The sequence below is a fragment of the Heloderma suspectum genome, chromosome 2 (assembly GCF_057233095.1).
Source record: "Heloderma suspectum isolate Gila_16-S chromosome 2, 16-S_ref, whole genome shotgun sequence".
NCBI lineage: Eukaryota > Metazoa > Chordata > Lepidosauria > Squamata > Helodermatidae > Heloderma > Heloderma suspectum.
In genome coordinates this window covers 59,830,893-59,845,973 of record NC_139459.1, presented here as the reverse complement: position 1 = coordinate 59,845,973, position 15,081 = coordinate 59,830,893, and positions in this window count along the sequence as shown.

The window sequence follows — 15,081 nt, the reverse complement described above, 5'->3', positions numbered from 1 at the left end:
GATTAGTCGTGACTAGGGTTGGGTTAGAATTTCACCCCAGTTTTTTTTAGGATCTACATGATCTGCACCTCCTGGAGCCAAACTCAGAAATAAATGCAATTTGTGGACAGAAATCTGTTCATTTCTGGGCTTGCAATGCATACCATGAAAGAAAGAAAAATGTGTTCAATAAGATGCACACATTTGAAAAATGCACAAATAAACACTGCATACATTTCCCAAATGCACACAAACACATTTTAGTCAATGGAAGCATCTGAAAATGCGCACAAAAATACAGTTGGATTTTTCCCCATAAAAAATAAAATCCAAATGGAACTGGCATGGAACTTGGAGATGGGAAAAACAGGATGTCCATGGAGTCCATGGACACTTGACAAATATGTCTACTTTTAATCATGACCAACTTATGTCCCATTGATTCCAGTGGTGTACTCTGACTAAATCTGGATCCAACAGTATGTATCTACCTACAGCGTTGTCACTCAGTGCACTCTTCTTGCACAAACTGAAAAGAAAGATTTTCTTGTCCAATAGAAATGAAGATGATGTCAGAAACAGCCTGTCACTGGAACATAAAGATCCAGATGGGGTACTTCCATGTGTTCTCAGCCATTTTCCCCTACTGTCTGAGAAGCCACTCTTGAAATTTGGGGGAACCTTGAGACCAGCTTCTGATACAACACAAAGAGATGTGGTCCAAAAACCACAGACAGGGAAGCCCAACTTATGTTACAACCATCTGCAGCAAAATTCCCACTTTTCTCCCCTTTCAGAAGCCTTCTGTAGTAACCATGTGCAGTATAGATTTATGGCACTCAACTTATAAATTGTACAAAACTTGTTTTCCAAGATACACTGCTAATATGAGAAAGGCCAATGTGCATGGGCAAATACCAGTGCTAATACGGTGCTAATACCAATGCATATACCAGTGCATATACCCGTGTGAATAACAGTGCTAATAGCAGTGCACTGGCATATTTAGCATGTTGCCTGTCACCATTCTGGCTATCCTCATTCCCTAAAATAGTGTTTCCTGTCAAACAGTGCCATGAAGAAAATAGGATGCAAAATTAATGTTCTAATTTTTAATTATATTAATGGCAGTCTGTCGTCTCAATTTTACCTCCTCATTTCTGAAATGTGCATAGAGTAATGAAAGAACTTCATGTTGCAGAACTCTTTACCAAATATTTGTTTAAAATGTAGACAAATCCACTCCCAGATTCAACTACCTCAGCACTGTTTAGCTTTTTGAAGACAGCTGAACATGGAGACCCTTCTTACCCAAATTAGTAAAACCCAGTGTGGAAAATGTTTTATTAAAGAGACAGACTGTCAGGTCTAAAGTACATTGGCCTAAAATTTGATCTATTTCATTTAGCACAAGCTTGAAAAGAAGCTAATTGCTTTTACTGAGGCTGCTGTTATTTTACTTTTCTCTGAAAAATAGGTTAATAAGCCAAATCCTGCATCTATCAAATTCGAAGAGAATTTTGCCAGTAGATAATGTGATGAAATTAAAGCTTTTGAAAATAGTTTTGCAATAACTGGCCTAAAGGTGAAATCCAGTTTCTTTAACTGGTACCTAAATAGAAGACCTATGAAGAATTAGATAGGGACATCAATTTTCCATTCCCTTAAAAAAAGGAATACTGTTAAATTTGAAGTAGAATATTTCAGTTACAGCTTTTATGTCTTGCAACTCAAGAATATTAAGTGAAACAAAAAAGGTCACTTGGTGAAATCACAGAAATTCCTGCTATGTATGATTCTCCCCCCCCCAACACTCCCCCCCAACACATACACAGCAGAACCTTAATCATTTAGAAACAGAAACACATGATTGCAATTATGATAGGCTAATTGGAGGGAAAATATATTTATAATTGCATTATTGTGAACATACCATTTATAGCATCCCTATAATGCCTCTTGGTTTGGAAATGTGACATGTTATTCAGCCAGGGTCCTTTGATGTGTGTTTTTCCCTCAGTCTATGCTCCAACAATTCTGTCATACAGAGAACTGAAAATTAAGTTATTCTCACCAGCAATACTCCCTCACAAAGCATCTATCAAACCGTAGATATAAACCTCAGAACAATTCTTGCTAGGTTTCTCATGCAAATGCTGCAGAAAAACTTACAAGAGCACTTTAAGATATTGAGAATCCTTCAATACAGCCCAGTATAATAACTTTTACTTGCTAATTTCTATGGGTCAGTTGCAAAGGAATAGACCTGTCAATCTTTCTCAGATGTAGCAGAATTTGTCTGTCTACAAACAGGAATACTTTGTTGTTGCCATAGAGACTAATCCTCCACTTTCCTTCTGTTGACACAGCTAGTCACTGTCTAAACTACCTGATCACACTTTTAATAGGCAGCTGACGAGAGTACCATAAAATGCGCAAATCAAGTTTGAAACACTTGACACATCTACTGTTGCTTTTAAAAATGTGCAAAGAATTCTAGCTTATTTGTTATTTTGCTAAAGTACAGAAGGCATAAACATGCTTAAGTAACAATTAATTTGCCCACATTCTAAATTAAGTATTCTGTTCAGACTGGCTAAATTGTTATTGTACAGGCATTGCTATTTCAAGTATCTTGTTGTAATCCATGTGAACACCCCTAAACAATAATTGATCATAAACATGCAAATTATTAGCAATATCTGTATTCTCTGCCTCTGCCTCTTTTCATGGAGCAGATCAATGTAAAATTGTCGTTTTCTAATGTTCACGTTTTAAAAGCCATTGAGAAACTGACTATGTAAGCAAGGCGGTCTTTGCAACAGACTGATGGTCTGCAGTTGTCAGACCTTGAATAAATTGTCATTTCTATTATATTTGAATGAGCAAACTGGGGCGCAGTCTGTAATCTAAAGCCGATTAGGTGGAAATATGATGGTTTGGGCTTCACGTTTTACATTTTAAAAAGGACACTAGATTAAAAAAAAATCTCACATGCACCACACACACACACATAAACCCTGCACACAATTATATTTGGAGAAAGGTTCAACTCAGGACACTGCAGTGCATTTCTATCATACTTAGGGAGTAGGCACCATTTATTTCTGAGTAAACATGCTTAGGATTGCATTAAGCTATGTTTCCTTAACTCCAGGAGTAATTCTTCCCTTGCTTTTGCGTGTTTGTGTGTGTGTGTGTGTGTGTGTGTTTTAATCCTTCTTGGCCTAGCTATAATCTGCAGCTCTAATTTGCTCTGTATTTCATGTTTTAAAATATAAAACTAAACTATAAAGATTTCTAATAGGCCTGCATGCTGTGTGCCCTCCTTTAATGTGTAGCAGGGGGAAAAAAGTTTGTTGTTGTGCCTCCTTCAATTAAGAGGAAAAACTGATGTGTATCATTAATTACGTCAGTGAGAATCATAAATCATCAGTGAGTGCTGCAATTAATTATTTTTAAGTCATGTGAAGAACCATGACAGGCACAAGATAAATCCTCAGACCGTTCATATCAGAGTGATAAGGGAGGAAAAAATAGAGAGGAAAGAAAGCAAAAAGGTGATCATCAGTTTATAAATTACATATATAAAATTCAACTGTGCAACACAGATTTCATGGCACAGAAAAATGTTCTGCTATTGCCACTGTGTTTAGGAAATTCCAGAGGTGTCCCATTATACAGCCTGGTTGTTTAATATATTTTTATTAATATTGTGCTAAAACTAATTAGAAGAATGCTAGTTTTTAGACTAGATCATTTTATTTTGTTTTTTGTGTAGCAGTAAGCTAAGTAGTAATTAAATGTTTTACCATAGAAATACAAAGAACATTGGGATTTACTGGTTTCAGGGATATCATACAGCAGTGTACGGTGCTTAGGGAAATAGTATCAGTAACAATAGTGGAATTAATTGAAACAAAGAAATTAGGAAAAGTAGCTTTTCAGAATTCTTTTCATTGCTCAAACTTGGGTATGCTTGTGCTAGATATTCTGACCAATTAAAATCCTAAGATATTTTAAATTCATTTCTTTCCTCTTCTCCTTTGCTTTCACATTTTACTACCAGCGGACTCAAAGCCTTACTTAGAGAGTTGATATTGTACAGTCACTAGATCTTCATGTTTTAAAACTGAAAATACTTGTATATTAAGGAACATATCAATATAAAAAAGATAATGTGATGTGCTGATATATGCTTGCAAATGCCCTTCCTTGTTTGTTTTTAAAACACACACACATACACACACACACCATGAGAAAGAAGAGAGAGGAAATATGTTCATTGTGGTCATATTTTTCAGTGCTTTATCCTTATATTCATTATTGTATTTTTCTCGAATTAATACAATATTCATTTCCTGCAGACCTGTGCTATATACAGATAATGCAGGCATGCTACATACAGGGCACCATTGTAGTAATGAAGGGTGGTGTTTGTTTTTTTTAAATGACGAAAAAGAATATTATATGGTTAGCCAATGCCACCACATTCTTGCATAAATATTTTATTTATTTATTATTACATTTATATCCTACCATTTTCCTCTTGCAAGGAACCAAAGGTGGCTAACATGGTCCCCCCTCTCCATGTTATTCTCACAACAACGCTTTGAGATCAGTTAGGCTGAGAGTCATCTAGGGGGTTCACACAACACGAGGGTGGTTAATAAGCCATGGTGGCTTGTTAATGACTCCTGTGCGTGTCGGTCCTATGCTTTCTGATTTCTCAGTGACTGGCTCAAAGTTGGCTAGTGAGCTTCATGCTGAATGGAGACTAGAACCCAGGTATCCCGAGTCCCAGTCCAACACTCTAGCCGCTACACCACACTGGCTATCACACTGATGTATATCATTGGTGCTATCTATTAGTCACAGAACCCACGTGTTTTCAGCTACTTTGTAATTTCACATAGGCATATTCTGTAGGCAGCCAACAGTGGGAGGCAGCATCAGCAATCCTAAGCAGGGACATAATAATCATCACAACCTGAAAGACTGTGAAGATCTTTGACAACCCAACAGTGACAACTAAACTAGCTGTGGACTCAATTTTCTCTGTTTTTTCTGTGCTTCTAATCCAGTTATGGCTGGGGAGGTTGTGTGTGGTAGGTAAGAAGAGTCTGCCACCATGGTAGCTACTAATACTGTTACTAATGGGAGACACAAGGTACTGTGGAGGCAGGGGCAGCTGATGTGAGGCCCCCACACAGGTATGTGACTGCTGTCTGACTAGGAGCATCCAAGCAGGAGCCCCATGGATGGAGTTCAGTGCCCATCCCCACAATACCTGCTCCAAGCCCATCAGCAGTTATACGCACGCATAGTGGTAACTCCATCCACCCCCTGCCTCTGCTGCCACATGTCTCCTGCCTGAAAGGGAGGAACTGCCTTCCTGCCCTTCATGGCTGCTTGGTGGCAGAAACCTCTTCCTGCCTGTCACACCAGCCACTCCAACCACCATGCATTGGTGTAATTCATCACTAGGGGAGTCCTAGTTAGAATGTTACACGATAACAGTCATAATGAACAGATGCACTTGTGAACATAGGAAGTGTGTCCTGTGGATATGAAAATGACCATATGTTTCCCATTCAGGTTATTATTACCCTGTTTTGCAATTATATTACAGGGCACCAGCAAGTGGCATTGCTATTCATAAAAACGGAGAAGAAAACAATTCTAGCTATGAAAAAGAAAAGGAGAAAAAAGAGCTTATAATCCCATATGGTAGGCTTTTTGAGAGGGATAGGAGATGGATACGAAAAGGTATTGAGGCAGGGCTCTTGAGAGGTTTAATGTATCTGTGCCAGCCCCTTGCTTAGAATCGTAATGGCAACATCTGCCAGATCCAGGGGCTCTATTATCTATTATAGCATTTGCATAATCAAAGGCCAAGTGGCCACTAGAGTGCATCTATGAAGCACAAACCTTTACAATATCATCAGCTTCCAGAGCCTTCCTTCTGCTTCTGAACATACCACTGCTATAGCTTGTAGTGTAGAACAGAGCTAGCAGCAAGAAGAATGGGAAGTTTTAGGGGAGGAAATACATCAGGGTATACTGAGCATCAGTGGGGGGGGGGGGTTTCCATGTCACTCCTGTAAGCTTTTTCAGCAAGTTCATTAAACCAAACACATGTACACACACACATGAACAGAGCATGGCCACGTAAAATCCAAACAGACTAGTCTCAAAGCAACAAAACAACGCTTGAAAGCCAATTCCTCTCCCACACAAAAGCAGAAATAACAGTCTGCTCGGAAAGAGCAAGACAACATGAATCAGAAGCTAGTAAAAAAAAAACATGAAAGGGTTTTGTGGCACCTTAAAGACTAATACATTTATTCTGGCATTTATTCTGGCTTGAGGAGGAGGCAGGGAGAGGAATCTCCATGTTATCCCCAATCAGAAATCAGAGATAACATGGGGATTCCCTTGGACTCAGCAGACACTTGCAGGAGCTGGCTCCATGCCTCGCTCTGCATGGAGAAAAGAAAAAAGTGGGTGGGACCAGATGATGTCACAGGAGGGGGTGGAGCTTCAGGGCAGAGCCTTACCCTCTTGATGACATCCAGCTGAGCAGCTTGGTCTGGAGGGACAATCTGGTCCCCCAGACCAAAAGAGGTTGTCCAATGTCCACCCTTGCTCTGACAACTCTGCCTCCTACCTGTCCCGTGCCATCAATAGTTTTAAAGAGTAAGGGCACATTCCTATCGGGATAGGGGGCCGCCTTCGAACTCAGAGGCAGGAGCAGCTTCAGCCACCCTGCATTCATGGCCAAACAGCCGATTTCAGCCGTCTAGCCATGGGAAGTTGGAGCGGGGGGGGGGGAGAGATGCCAGACAATGCATCAGAAGCATTGGAAAGGCACGTCCAACCTCCCCACCCCCGCCCACCCCCAGGAACACCCCATTTTCACCACTCTGTGCTCCTCTTATGAGCACAGGGCAGATCTGCAGGAGGGGGTGGAGGTCGGTTCTCAGGGAACCGACCTATCCTATGGCCATCTAGTCGTTGTTAACTTCAAATGCTTCATGAGCCCTGACTATCAAATTGAGGGGAGGTGCTCTATTAGAATAGTCTTTGAAACGCAAACCACAGCTGGCTAACAGTCATTTCTATCTGTTATCAATGTAGGTCAGCCCAAATTTTACCTGGGCTTCTGGAGAGCATTTTTCGGTAACCATAAACCATCATGTCAATGTAGCTTTAGAGAGCAGGTATTCTGGGACAAAGGGTATGACTTTAAGACAAAGGGTGCTTCCAGATGGAGGGCTGTTAGCACTACCAATCTGAAGGCATTGTGTAGCAATTCCATCTTTTCCTCCTTAATGGATTTTTTTTCTGATAAGCAAAAAGATGGAAGAAGCTGCAGAAAAACACAAGAGGGTTATACTTTGAAGATGACAACATCTGGACTTCCTGTTAAATTCCATGAATGAGGCAGGGCAACTGCACTATAAAAAGTCTTGTCTGGAAACACCCAAACTTGAACCATCAGGGGGGGCAGTATACAAATTAATTTGTGCTTTTTCTCTCAGACAGTTGTAGTATTGAAGGAACAATAGTGCTCAAGGAATGGGTGTTTCAGAGTTTGTCTTTCAACGAAAATGCCTGGGGATTAATTTTTCTAGTTTGCTTTTGACATGTAAGACAATATAGACAAGAAAAAAGATCAAAATACATTAAATGATAGTAATCTACCTACAACCTGAGAGTAATGCACACCGAGCCTTAAACACAATTATATAACTGGAAGATTTCTATTTTGCCTTTTGCTTGTGCCTTCTACCTACAAAACCGATTGAGATCAATTTTTTGCTGTCTCCAAATCTTTTGTCTTCCTTGGTGCAAAATGAAATGGTCTCCTTAAGGAACATTCCCAATGAAAAAGACAAAGGATTCCATGATCAAAGAATATTGATCCTTATTCCAAAGTCAATGTTACTCCTCTCAACCTGTACATCAAGGCATGCTTGTTAATTTGCAGTCATATTCATGGTACTTTGGAGGATAATTTTGTGATGATCGTTGTTAGAACAACTGTTCAGAAACAAAAGGGATCTGTTCTCCTTTCCATGTTGCTTCAACAGCTGCATGTTGATATAATGCGGGGAAATCTGACATATGTCAGTGCAACAGTATTTGCCATTTCCTCCCCCCCCCGCCCCCCTTTTAAACAAGTGCTATTTGTTACTTCCAGGTATAGTGAGGCACATCAACATTTTTAAAACTCAATTTACTAAGTATAAAATTTTCTTTAAAACAGCAGTGGCAGATAGAGAGACTTTAAAGGTGATGAACTTTCTCAAAAACTGAGAGCTGGTTTAGCATAGTGACCGAAAGCGAGACTTCAGACTCAGAGCCAAGTAGTACCCAGTTCAAATATTAATTCAGCCATGACCTCAACAGCTGGCCTTAGTCAAGCTACTGTCTCAGCCCCCTAATATACAACATAAGGATAGTAAAGCTGAACTACATTACAAGGTTGTTATGTGCATATGTGATGTAAAGTAATGCTACACTGAGGGTGTTTCTACATTAAGCAAAAAACCCGCAAAAACCCACATCCTTCCCAGAGCTTCCTGCTTTCTGTTTCTTTGCAGGACTAGGAGGGGCTCCTTTGGCAGCCACATGGTTTGAACTGAGGGAGTGCCTTCATCCCTCCCCTGCATGTGTGCAAAGGAGCAGGGGGGGGGGGAATCTTGTTTTCATAGCTTAACTTTTACTGTACTGTTTTCTCACAGCCCCTAGGAAACCTCTGACTTACTTCTGAGTTGACATAAAATGTAAGATTGTGCTGTGAGTCTGCAACCCTTGGCACACTTATGTGGGAGTAAGCTGCATTGAACTCAATGGGACTTACTTCTGAGTAGACATAAGTTCACCCTGTAAGTCTGCAGCCCTCAGCACACTTCCTTGGGAGTAAGCCCCATTGAGCTTAATAGGGTGCTCTGAAACAACAGAGGACGTTGCTTCTGAGCTTGGTGGGGTGGGTCATCAGATCTGTCTCCCTTCCTTGCGGGGAGGCATTTTACCGCCTTCTCTCTCCAGCTGAGAAATGCAGAGGCAGGAAACACAATCTGCAAGTGCTTCTTACCCTTGCTCCTATTAAATCTCATCCTGACCGCACCCCCAACAACTGAAAACAAATGCCCACAGTGGGCAGACATGGCGGGTTCTTCCGTTATTGGAGAATTTCACACTGAGGTCATGGCACTCCTGTTCTGTGGGCTGGAAAAAATACCACATCTTTTGTGTTTGGGGAAAACATGAGATAGGCTGGAGGAAATGGCGGGAGACACGTGGAGGGTAACAGTGTTATCTAAAGAGCCCACAAACTTCCAAGAGAGAGCCATCTCAATAGCAGGATAAAAGCTCCATGTGATGAACCCCTGAATTTCCTTCAAGTTCAAACTTTGGCAAAATAAGGGAATGGGGTATGTGTGTGTGTGTGTGTGTGTATCACCCACTCCACATTTTATGCTAATTCACTGCTGTTTGCAGCCCAAATCAGCTGCTATTTTGGTGAGAAAGTCTTGTCACTGCTGCTTTTCTAATCAAAATTCCACTTTCTAGAAACGGTGAAGTCATCATGTAACCACCATGTTGTTTGGCTATGACAACATCACTAAGGACAAATGAAGCTATTCAGAGTGAGAGCATTGTCTGTAAGCTTTGTTTGATACCAATGCATGTCATCAGGTAGCCCAGCTTTCCCCAAGCTGGAACCGTCCAGATGTTTTGGACTACAACTCCCAGCATTCCTGACCTTTGGCCATGCTGGCTAGGGCTGATAGGAGTTGAAGTCCAAAACATCTGGAGGGCACCAGGTTGGGGAAGGCTGGTGTAGCTGAATCAGACAGACTTTGTGACTAGTGCATTTCTAGGATGAAGAAGCAAGAAGGCCAACTTTAAAAGCTCTAAGGACCCTTCCTTGGCCACCATGCCAGTCTTAGAAGCAACATGGGACATCTCACCCTCATAAGCACAAATCTCACAAATAGAGTGATTCCCCACCAGAGCTGATGTCCTCTAAAGGGGCAAGGCGTAGAACACACACCTCCTTGCAGCAGTCTTCCAGCTCTCAGACCACCATTCCTTGTTACTTGCTCTTTGGACTAGACACCAGGGCCAGCCCTACCATGAAGCAGAGTGCAGGGGTTGCCTCAGGCAGCAGATGCTGTGAAGTGGCAGCAAGTTGTTGGAGGAGAGAGCTGTTGACCATGTGGCCTGACCCATGCCCCTTCCGATGGAGGATGCTGCCCTATTGCCAGTGTTGAAGAAAGATTCAACTACCAGACCAGTCAGCTTTTGCACATGGAATGGGTGCATTATCTTGTTCTTCACCAAAACATCTAGGCCCTAGCAGGACCTTTGATCTTGCCTCCAGCTCCCACAGTGTACTGTCCCAAATTCTGACTAACACTGCCTCCTCCTTGCTATTGTCTGCCTGACATCTGCCAAACTCTGCAACCCATGTCAAGCCCTTGCCACTGGAGTGGTTCCTCTAAAAGCTTTAGTCACAAATAAAAGACTGAGAGGTGTAATTTTCCTCATGGATGTCTACCAAAAGTACCAAAGAGCAGGTTTTCTGATTTGTGCATCCTCTTCTTGTCACTTCCTGTAATTCTGTATCTTCATGCCTTCCTTTAAGAAAGCATGGCACTGCAGTTTTTTTTCTGATTCCACAGGATTTTGCTTAAATATTTCAGTTTTACTTTCATTTCATACTCCATTTGAAGCTATATAGAGTATTAACAAAAAAAACCCTCCGTGTTCCTTCTCTTAAAAAAAAAAAAAGAATATAGTAGTATAAGACACAAGCTGCTCATGATGAGTTACTGTTTTAGATATTATGTACTTTTGGTTTCAAATACAAAAATACAAAATACAAAAATACAAAATTTTGTAGGGCCGCGGTGGCTTAGTTTTAGGGCCGCGGTGGCTTAGTGGTTAAGACACTGAACTGCAGACCGGAAGGTCGGCAGGATAGCAGTTCAAGACCCGAGTGCCACGTGACGGAGTGAGCTCCCGTCTTCAGTCTCAGCTCCTGCCAACCTAGCAGTTCAAAAGCAAGAAATTGCAAGTAGAGAAATAGGTACCACTTCGGTGGGAAAGGTAACAGCGTTCCATGCACCTCGGTGTACAGTCATGCCGGCCACATGACCACGGAAGCATCTTCAGACAGTGCTGGCTCTTCGGCTTAGAAATGGAGATGAGCACCACACCCTAGAGTCGGACACGACTGGTTGGGGACACCTTTACCTTTTTACTTTTGGTTGCAGTTTTTTTAAAAAATACCCTAAGTTCACAACTGGCCAAAAGTCTGACTCCACCAGCCTCTGAATTCCAACCTCTAAGTACTCATTTTGAAACTCTTCTGAGTACTACAGTGGCACTGAGATAACATAAATGCCACATTTGGTAAGCAGCTTTTAGGGGCTTCCTCCACCAGATACAGCCAGTGCAGATGTTACCGCAGCTGGCTGATACACATGAGAAACTGTTCACTTGAGTGGCCTACTTTTATGAGCAGTGTAATGTCTGACTATGGTGGCCACTTGTGAATTGCCCAAAAAACAGAGCTGTGTTTCCATGACAACAGAATGAGGAGCTAATGGAGGAGTACCAGATTTTTAAAAAGGAATCAGCTTTGCTGTGATTTCGTCCATACAAGGCTCCACGAGAGAGTGCTCTGGACCAGTAAAAATTGCTTTGCAGAACATACTTCTTGGTGGGGGTAGGGGTGGGAGTGGGGGTGGAGTGAATGTCATCTGACTGGCAAGGGCTGCTCAACCAATAAGGAAAGCTTCCCCCCTCCCCCTTTCTCCTTTCCCCTGAAAGTCCAAATGCACCTGCATTTCAGGAGCAAGCCTCATTGAGCACAATGGCAGTTGCTTCTGAGAAGACACACATATGCTTGTGCTGGGAAAGGTGAGGGGGGAGAACACAAAGATGGAAACCAGCCCCGCTTGTAACCCACAGGTTCTCTATAATGAAGGGTGGAAGTAGTCTCTTCCTAAGGCAAAAAACCAAACAAAGGAGAATTGGAGCCTTCAGATCATGCTTTATGCTTCACACACTTAGAGCTTTAAACTGTGCCATGTCAATTGAGTGGGATCCTTACAGAACTCTGTAAGTTCTGTAGGCATTCAGAGGGCAAGCCTCATTGACCACAATGGGAGTTCCTTCTGAGGAGACACTAATGGGTTTGTGCAGGGAAGGGAAACACACAGGAAGCACCCCTTGACCAGGGTCATGGTGAAAGGCCATGGGTGGTATGCCCTGGGCAGGACTAGCATACCCGAGGTCAATGCAGGGGTTGGGGCTAGGGATGTCAGAGAATTCCGCCATGGATCTTGGTGAGGCCAAATGCCAGTGCATTCGGCCCCCCAAAATCTGTGGCGGAACGGCCTACCACCCCCCCGCCACCCCACGGATCCCCCCCAGGATGAGATTTACCAGGGGCAGATGTTCCAGGAGGCGGCAGCTCCAGCGGCAGCTTCGGCGGTGGCAGCTGGTCTTCCGACCGGCTGCCACGGCTGCCTTTTGCAGTCTGGAGGTGTGTGTTGTTGTTGTTTTTTACAGAGATGTGATAGGCTACATAAAGATTTACGTAGCCTATCACTGCTGGGTTAAAAAAAAAACGCATATGCATTTGCGTTCCTTATTTTTGGCCATCTTAGTCTATGTAAATATTTACGTAGACTATGATGGCAGAAATAAAGGGGAACACAAATATCGTAGCGGGCGCTATTTGCGTCCCTTTTTGATTCACCGTTTTAGCCTACGTAAATATTTACGTAGGCTAAAATGGCAAATCAAAAAGGGACGCAAATAGCTCCCGCTACGCTATTTGCGTTCCCCTTCATTTTCGCCGTAATAGTCTATGTAAATATTTACGTAGACTAAGATGGCAAAAAATAAGGAACACAAATGGCGGCGGCCATAGCCGCCGCCATTTGCGTACGCGGTTTTGTTTTGTTTTTTACCCAGAGCCCTCCGCAGCCAGAAATCTGGCTGCGGACAGCTCTGGACTGGGCCTGGCCAGCTACTCTGCAGAGCCGCCGCAGAGCACAGCCAGCCGTCGAGGATTCCAGGGGGGAGGAACAGATCGCCTCCCCCCCCGTCGAGGATTCCGGGGGGAGGGACGGAACGCCTCCTCCCCACCATGAACATAATCCGTGGAAAGCTAAGTGACTTTTGTACATCCCTAGTTGGGGCACACAGCAACTATACTGGGGAGCACCTGACTTAAGGGGAAAAAGAGGAATTTAAGCAGTCTCAGGAAATCTGTTTTTTCCACGACAAGCTCCGGGTCAGCAGCTGCTGGATGGCCACAACGTCATGTATCCCTAATGACCTCTACATGCAGCCAGTTCAGAGTAAATCACTGGTGGAAACAGGCCCCAGGACACACCCATAAAAAAGGACAAAGGAAGATACCTACCTGCATAAAATTTTCATATGCTAATTTATATGTATAGATGCAAATTTAGAAATAAGTATTATAATTTAAATATAAATACAGTACATCTCATCATAGTGTAGAAGACTGTGACCAAGTGATCATAGAATCATAGAATCATAGATTAGAAAGTGCTGAAGTATTTTTACCAGAGCAAAATAAGGGCCAAACTAAATGTTTGTCAAAGCACACGTAAGTATGCTGCATTTTTCAGGCATCTTTTGGAAAATATCACTAAACTTGTTAGGATCCTTCTCCTGTGCACAAGTCTCTGGATATTCAACTGAAACCATATTCATCTCCATAAAGTGCTTTTCATTATCACTGTTCTGTGGTAATAGATTGAAGAGATGGGATACAAGACGCTTCTAAAATAGATCAGCTCCAATAAAGAGGCAGGACTGCAAAGTCAAAGGGCGGGATACATTTTATCACCTTTCTTCAGCCATCTAATACCATTTCCAAGTACAGACAGACAGGGCAAGTATTAAACTTCTGCTTGTGGTCACAGGACATGAACAGTAACCAGAGGGGAGAGGAAAACAATGGTAATGCTTAATTTTTAAAACAACAACACTGTACATCGACAAGTGAGAAATATCAGAGAATACCAATAGATGCAGATGTTTTTGAATTATAACTCACTGTCTTACATGAATTGGATGGTGATGGCAACTGGCAGGTAAACCTAATATTTGGCCCATCCAATAATGATTTATTTATTTATTTATTTATTTATTTATAAAATTTATTAGCCACCTTTCAGGGCAAGAGTCCTCCCAAGGCAGTGTATAACAATAAAACACATAACAAAAACTGACGTAGAATCAAAAATGGCAAAAACAAACACAGTAAAAACAGCAAAAGCAGCAAAGGTGCTGAAAAACAACAAATACCAGCATAAAATAAAACTTACAACAGAACATCTGCAGCCACAACCCAGTCCAATAAAACGTAATCAAGGGAAGGCCAGGGTAAATAGTACATTTTCAGGGCCTTCTTAAAAGCTTTCAGTGATGGGGCCTGCTGGGCCACTCCTGGCAACTATTCCAGAGCTGTGGGGCTGCTGCGGAAAAAGCCCACTTAAGGTGGTTGCCCCCTAAACTGTTCTCATAGATGAGCAAATGAGAAGGGCCTCTCTTGCTGAACTTAAAGTGTTGGCAGGCTGATGTGGGTGAAAGCAGTCCTTCAAGTAATTTGGTCCCAAGCTGTTTAAGTCTTTTAAGGTCAAAATCAGCCTTTTAAATTGAGCTCAGTCAGAAATAGACCAGCAACTAGTGCAGCTGGCTCAGTATAGGTATTATATGATCGAATCACCTCACCCCCACCAACACTTGGGTGGCCACATTCTGCACCAGCTGAAGTTTCTAGACTGTCTTCAAAGGCAGCCCCACATACAGCACATTACAGTAGTCAATCCTGAACATTACTTGTGCATGGATAACTAAGGCAAGGTCCATCCACAGGGATCTTGGCAGATGATGGCTGTGAAATATGCCTTCCGGGGAAGAAGCTGCTATTTAACGCCAGATCAGTCTGCAATAAAGCAGCACTCATTCATGATTTAATCATGGATGAGATGGCCAACCTGGCATGTATTACTGAGACTTGGGTGGTGAGCTGGGTGG